Genomic DNA, 8,484 nt, shown 5'->3' on the forward strand with positions numbered 1-8,484 from the left:
AGAAAGATTCATGATAAGGACACATGCTTACAGTGCTCATGAAGTAATGATTCGTTCTTACTGAGACATTTTACAGGCTGACATTTCAGAAAAACTTTCCCACCAGATACATAGCTGCTCTCCTAGTTTCTTTGCCTCCTTTTCTCTCTCCATTCTTCACATAATGATGAAAGGAGTTCTTTTTACTCTTCTCCCACCTCAATATGTCCTGTTCTGAAGGCCTCCAAGGCATCATTCTTGGGGCTATGTTTTTCAGGATTTCTTCCCCCAGTTCAAAATGGAAGCTTTGCTGAACAGACAGGTACCAGCATGGAAACATTATCTGAAGTTACTGAATAGACTGTCAGATTCTGGATGCAATCCCATCTGGTCTGCTCACTGAAGCATTTGCCCAAGAGATTGTGCAGTCTCTTTCAGACAGTAACAACGATTCCAGACCTTTTTCCATGCGTGACCTTTGTGATCTCCTTCAGTTCTATGCTTAGGGACCTCTAGTGACTCAAAGGATTACTCCAATGAGATTGCAAAGTTGAAAAGGTTTGAAAGGTCTGTGTTTCAGAGACCTTTATAAAATACTCCCTCCCATTTTTTACATTGTTTATAGTCATAAGAGAGAACTTTTGAGGACACAGACAGGAGTAGAGGTGAGTAAATGAATGGATCTGACCAAACTGACTCTGCCCACAGGAAAGAATAGTTAAACTGTCAGCATTTTTTGATTATTTTTCTTCTATTTCAATTTTGCTGGTGTGTTTGTCACCATAGTAAAGAGTATTGTTCTCAGACATCAAAAGGAATGAAAGGAAATAAACGATTACTCTAGCATTTAGAGGTTGATCCTGTTAGCTACTGGGCTGAAAGCCTCTTAAAAAGGGCTAAAACCTTCAGCTCCTTTTGATTTGATTAAGTGCACTGATCATCTGTTCTAACTTAAGTCAGTGAGAGATCCGTGTAAAAGCACTTCACAGGCTATTCTGTGCGTCAAATTTTCTCTGACCAAACCCACAGTAAAGTCAGGCTGAGACGAGAATCTGTCCAAGGCGCTGAAGTGAGTGGTTGCCACTTGGGAACCAAGTTAGCTGTTAGTGAACTAACCAACCAACCATCTGTTGCTGCTGCCACTATGAACCAGAAGGGGGAGACCACAGGAAGGGAGCAATTCTTTGTGTGAAGCGTCACCAAGACAGCTTGCAATGCATCCCATTGGAGATTAAAGCAGTTATTCTGGGAAAATATGAGTTCTAAATTCCTTAGAGATGTCTTTAAGAAAGTCTTTCAGTTATAGGTGCTTCAGACTTGCACATCTGACAAATAATTCCAAATTTTGAGCATTCAGGAAAATGCCTGTAGTTTGATTAAATTTTTCAGATTAGAGTTTTCCCTGTTCTTGAGTCATTGGATTTAAGCACCTTATGAAGTGAACTAGAAATGTGTTTTGAGTCTCTGTTAGCTTTGGCCAAGGAGTGTTCTCCACCAAAATACATTTTATATTTCTATCCTAGTAAATGCCACCATGGTAGAATAACTTTATTTAACATATATGACATAGTAATATATAGGATATACAAAAAGTCTTTGGTTTCAAAGCATTTTCCTCAAATTAAGTAGCTACAATAAAAAGAATGACTATTCATATGTTACAGAATGGGAAATTAAACAACAGAATGACAAGCCAAAAAACTTTAGAGTCAAGTAGTAATTTTGCAGACTTATTCAAAGTACTTGTTTTTCATGGATGGTTAACATCTACGTAGCTTTAGTAGTTCTGGGTATTCCTCCAAAACTTATGTCAAAAGGTCTGATACTGAACAACAAATAATGGAGGAATAATGTATAAATTACTTTTCCCCTTCCAGTATGCATTTCATGATCCTTGTCCTGTTTTCTAACAGGCAGACCATACTCTTCTGGAAGCCTTTAATGTACTTTTTCAGTGGTGATTTCTGTGAAGCTACCTTTCAAAGTTTAGTCATTCTATGGTAACTCACCAATCTATCTTTTAGTATCCATGTGTACAACACTTGTAGCTTGTAACATTTTCATACAGAAGGTTTTTTTCCATCTTTTAAAGTTTTTGTGGGCAATATTCTATTTATGAATTATCTTGGAATTTGCTATTTCTATTTAGAAAAAAATACAGCTTGAAATTCTGTGTATTTGCCAAAACTGCTAAGGACAACTAAAAAAACTTTTCTTAAAATTTCTTTAGAAGAAATATTTCCTGGGGTAAACAGTTACATTCTCAAAATGTGCCATGGTTTTAATGGAATGGAATGGAATGGAATGGAATAGAATAGAATAGAATAGAATAGAATAGAATAGAATAGAATAGAATAGAATAGACTATTTTCAATTGTCAAAGTGGGATCATAGCTAAGAAGAGCTGGTCCTTCTTTGGCTTTAGGGTAAGAACTGCTACTTATCTGTTCATCTGCCCATGGCAGGGGGGTTGGAACTAGTTGATCTTTAAGGTCCCTTCCAACCCAAACCATTCTATGATTCTATGATCTTTTCCTCTCCTGACAAGAGCTGTAACTGCTCATCCTTGTCCCAGTTTTCTTCATCTTCCTGCCTAATTACCTTCTTCTGTTCCATTCCAAATCCCAGAGTTCCCACCAGGTTTAGCTTATTTACAAGATTGCCAAAAGATTTCTTTTCCCACATAATGTCACATCCAGAGCTGTGGAAAAAGAAAGAAAAAAAATTAGTTTTCTTCACATGTTGAGCAAAGACTTTAATAGGAATAGAGAAATCACCTTTAAAATTATCCTGCATTTAGTTTTGCTTCAGTAGAGATTCTTCTGTCTAGAGTTTATCAGTCTTGCTCCTGATGCTTAAATAAACAATACACATGCCATTGTATCAGACTGATACAACAAGGTGAAATTGTATTGTACCTAAATTTAAAATAAACCAAGTTATATGGAAAATAGACTTTTGTCATATAGATAAATATTTTTGAAGTTTTGCACATTGGGATTAGGACCAGATTCTTTTAAAGGGTATTAATTACCTAAAGACACAGAAAAGCACACAGCAAAGTATTCAAGTTTCTACGTATACCTCTAGTTCTATTAACTATGTCTAGTTAAATTAACTAGCACTCCTGAAAATGTCAGCAGTCACCTAGGTCTACCTACAATCACTGTATACCTATAGAGCACATGGATAGTCAATTACCTTCAGAAATCCAGTACTTAGCTTTCTTGTAAAGATAACTTTTAATGTTGTTAATGACAAAGAACAAAATAAAACAAATAACCTCCAAACCAGATAATCAGCAAACTGAAAGGCAAGAGGCTGAATTATTTCTTATTCATTGAATGACCTCTAGTGGTCATCACAGCTGTACAGCAGTCGAAATGCCAGCGCTTGGAACATTCTAGAGGAGATGTGCATTTTTTGCAAAATGAGCATGAAGGTCAACTTTTTAAAAAATGTGCACTATGCACTTTTGCTCTACACCTGGAAGGCTTCCTTCTTTCACTATTAAAATCATATTTTATTTCACTTTACAAAGTGAGCATCTTGGTGAACTCTGCAGGGGTTTTAAGCCTTGAATTCTAGTGTCTGCACTGTCCCTTGCTGTCTCTCTTTGCTAACCAGCACCTCCCTCAATCTACCTCTCCTGAACTTTGCCAGAGACAGCCTTCCATCGGACAACACAGCACTGCTGTCTATCCTGTTACCTCGTATGACATCTGTTCAGCTTCTCATAACCTTATTGTATTACCTGGAACAGGCCACCAACCATCATCTCTCACTGCTGGCCAAAAGAGACCACTTCATTCTGAACACTGACAGCACATGAAGTCAGTTTATCTGTCTAAAGAGCAAACTCAGCAGATGGAATACAGGCAACATAATTGGGAAGAGCACTCTAATCCTCAGTATTGTGGGACATGAAAAGAAATCTGAGTTCAACATTCAGCAGTATGTCAGAAAACAAATGGTATTCTCATCACCCAGGGTTTTTATTAGCATTTATGCTGATCTTTCTGTGGCTTCTTTAAAAAGCTGGGCCAGATTGTTCTTCTGCTGGACATACATATCAGTCCACATATGAAAGAATTTATTAAAAGCTTTTGTTAAAGACCAGAAATATCTCCTCTGTTCCTATCTTTCTCAATACAGGACTTCCTGCATTTGTGTATTTTGTATAGATGAGTACATCTTGTCTGCAAACGCAAGCTGCGTTACAGATGAAGTATCCATATGATAATTTTGTTAATCTCAGGTAGCTTTTGGCGGTCATCTTTTCCGCTACACAAACCTGATGACACCAGGTAGCACCTCCAACAGAAAACCACTGAATAAGGACTTTTATGGTTAAGAACCATTAAAGATTGCTTCATGGTCCTACTTCCAGTGTCAAAAAACACTTGAGAAGAGCTTGAACAAAATGCTTAGTCTGTTTAAAAGGCATTTTGAAGTCCTCACTTACCAGAATGGTGTCAAAAGAAGAATGATTTCTGGGAGAAGAGTGTGGCCAGTAGGTCGAGGGAGGTCATTCTCCCCCTCTACTCTGCACTGGTGAGGCCACAACTGGAATACTGTGTCCAGTTTTGGGCTCCCCAGTTCAAGAGGGACAGGGAACTGCTGGAGGGAGTCCAGCGAAGAGCAACTAAGATGATTAAGGGCTTGGAGCATCTCCCTTATGAGGAAAGGCTGAGAGAGCTGGGACTTTTTAGCCTGGAGAAGAGAAGGCTGAGGGGAGACCTTATTATGGCATACAAGTATCTAAAGGGTGGGTTGAAGGAGGATGGAGCCAGGCTCTTTTCAATGGTTCCAAGTGACAGGACGAGGGGCAATGGGCACAAGTTAGAACACAGGAAGTTCCGTTCAAATACACGGAAACAGTTCTTTACGGTGAGGGTGACAGAGCACTGGAACAGGCTGCCCAGGGAGGTTGTGGAGTCCCCTTCTCTGGAGATTTTCAAGCCCCGCCTGGATGCAGTCCTGAGTAATGTGCTCTGGGCAATCCTGCTTTAGCAGGGGAGTTGGACTAGATGATCTCTAGAGGTCCCTTCCAACTCTGATAATTCTGTGATTCTGTGATTCTGTGAAATAAAGTTTGGAAACAATCCTGACAGAATTGATAGATGAGCATTTTCTATGCAGGCAACATCATCTACATTGAAGATGACATCCTTCTCAAAAAAAAAAAAAAAAGCAAAACTGCAGACAGCCTGCACAACTACTTGAGTTACACTGCTGTGGGTATTTTTCAAGAAAAAAAAAATTGAATAGATGCATCTTTACATGACCATGACATGTCATCAGAATTTGATGAGAATAGTTATCAGAGGAGCAATTCCAGTATTAAAGGAATTTCTACCCTAACTTCTCATTTTACTGAAAGTGACTATGGTAGGTGGATTCTAGGGAATGTTTCATTAATACTGTTTTTCTTCCTAGAAATAAGAGAACATGCATCTTAAGGACAATATTTATAGGTAAGGCATTTCTGAGTTTGTGTATCAGTCATATACAAGTAGATGATCAGTCTTTAACAGGAGGATACTTTGACTCTAATCTGTAGTCAAGTCTAATTCAGACATTCCTTTTATGTTATAATTGATGTCTGGAAGCTACTCAAAATAACCTTGTCTATTTTTGAACATTCTAAAGCTTGATTTATCTCTCATTTCAATTGACATCTTGGGACAGATTGCCTGGTGAAACACTGTATTAAAAAGTAAATATCAGACATCATAATTTTTTAATAATATGATTAAATATTTTTTCTTTTAAAAGCTGATTTGCCCCATGCAAATTTTTACATTTCTTTGGAACATAACCTAAGATTAAATCTTCTCATCTTTTTCCCAATGTGGTCAGTAGCTCAGATTTCACTGGAGATTGAAACTGTACCATGTATCTGTTTGGTAATGTTAAATAATGCACAATGGGACTCTTACAATGTGTTTGGGATTGATTTGTATTAGATAGTATAACTGGGTATGCAGAAGCTAGCTCAGCAGAGAATTATTGTTGATGGCATTATCCCTGTGTAGAATTGAAGTAATTTCCCTGTAAGTTGGTCTGTTCAGCATTTCCATATTTAGAATTTGCTCTGGGCTGTCAGTCCTTCTTCAGTGGTATTATGTGTGTGAAGGCTGCTTTGTCTAAAACTTCATCTGTGCTGAAAGCCTGTTTTTCTCAACCATCAAATCAGAATCCAACACAGTTTCTTTAACAGACAGTCCCCGTGCTGCCTATAAAGATTCTAGTAATTCCTTTTTAACAAGTACCTCCATTTTTATGTAATTTCCCTTTTTGAAATTAAGCACAACCATAGTGGATGTTTTGGTTTTGTTGCTCCAGCAAGAACATTCAATTAAAATTTATTATGGTCATTTTACAGAATAGGTCCTTGACAGAAGTATTTGGCATCACAATCAACTCAAGAATGCTAAATCCTGGTGGTTCTTCTAGAGGTAGAGTAGGTCTTCTTTTTGGGGGCTCATACTAGCCAAAGATTTATCTCATAATATTATTTCTGCCATCATTCTCTTACCAGACTTAAACATTTAGTTGGGGCACAGGCATACAGCACATTAGCTCCATAGAGAAGGGTTGCAAGAGCACCTGCTGTCTTGAGAACAGTTTTTGATCTCAGGTTGGAAGCAGATTAAGAAAGAACAGCAATTCATCAGAGATTGTTTATTGATTTGAATTTCACTCCGGGCTCCCACAGAAATTTGCTTTTCAAGTTCAGAAAACACCTGGCTTGGATATCTAAATCAATCCATCATTAAAGATTTCAGGAAAGTGGAATTGGAACTGATCCCTTAATAGCCATGCAGAACTTACATTAAACCTTACAAAGAATTCATAGGTTGTTCATTTTTCCAAAATCTTTGTACAAATTAACATATCTTTGCTTCCTATGTTTAAAGAATTCTTTTCTCATCTCCCTTTTTAGTAGTTTAAGGAGGCTAAGATGTTAGAGAGGAAAAATGCATCGGCAGTTCTGGATGTACTTGCATGTCAAACTTCTGAACACCAAAAATATACTTACATTTTCACTGAAACAGCATTGCCAAGAACTGATTAAGTAGAACCTATACTTGTGATGTTAGCGTCTGTAAAATATGTAAATGTTGGTTATTGCCCAATATACCTCATCTACACATGGCTTTATGATAGAGTTAATATTTTACTATACTATATATGCATACCTCATAGAATCATAGAATGGTTTAGGTTGGAAAGGACCCTGAAGATCATTGAGTTCCAACCCCCCTGCCATAGGCAAGGACACCTCCCACTAGACGAGGTTGCCCAAGGCCACGTCCAGCCTGGCCTTGAACACCTCCAGGGATGGGGCCTCAACAACCTCTCTGGGCAACCTGTTCCAGTGCATTACCACCCTCACAGTGAAAAACTTCTTCCTAATGTTTAATCTGAACCTGCCCTCTTCTAGTTTAAAGCCATTCCCCCTCGTCCTATAGCTACATGCCCTAGTAAAAAGTCCTTCCCCAGCTCTCCTGTAGGCCACCTTTAGGTACTGGAAGGCCACAATAAGATCTCCCCAGAGCCTTCTCTTCTCCAGGCTGAACAACCCCAACTCTCTCAGCCTCTCCTCACAGGAGAGGTGCTCCAGCCCTTGGATCGTCCTTGTGGCTCTCCTCTGGACACACTCCAGCAGGTCCATGTCCTTCTTATGTTGGGGACTCCAGAGCTGGATGCAGTACTCCAGGTGGGGTCTCATGAGAGTGGAGTAGAGGGGCAGAATCACCTCCTCTGACCTGCTGACCACACTTCTGATGCAGCCCAGGATACGGTTGGTGTATACCTATGTATATGTAATTGCTATTGTATGTAATTGTATATGTAAATACCTATGTAATTTTAGAATGTTAGTGTAATCATAAATGGTGATCTGTTTTAGGAACTGCTGTTCATAAATGTTTTTTTTATTACCTCTAAGATTATGTCATCTATCTGACCACCAGTGTCGATATTTGCAGTCACGCTTCAGATTTCACTAGTATATAGTCCATTCATCAGGTTTTTTGCAAGATTTTTGAAAGGGCTCATGCAGCTCCCTGTCTTCAGTCTGTCTGTGCAGTACTGTGTGTACATCTTGATTAATACAACTGCATTTTCTTTTGTGATTTTCCAAACTGTAATTACTGTTGCCTAAAACTTCACCTGTGCTCAAAAACTCGCTTTCTGAACCTCCAAATCAGAATCCAACACAGCTTCTTTAGCAACTGGGTGGCAAAAAAATCCCATGATGGGATGGAACTCCTTGCTGGCAAACAGCTGAACAAGGCAAAACAGCACACCATTTAAAAAAATCCAACGTGCCTTGCTCCCAAGCAATGTGTGAGTATTACAGGGGAGCCCAATGTACCCGTAAGAAGTCACTTGCAGAGTTAAATGGGCTGCCTGTGTTTTTTGATTTAATTTACAGCTCTTGCAAACTACTGTATTCCCACTATTGTTTCTCAGACTGCAGAATGAACACTACCA

This window comes from Vanellus vanellus (assembly GCF_965231255.1).
Source record: "Vanellus vanellus genome assembly, chromosome: 4".
Taxonomy (NCBI): domain Eukaryota; kingdom Metazoa; phylum Chordata; class Aves; order Charadriiformes; family Charadriidae; genus Vanellus; species Vanellus vanellus.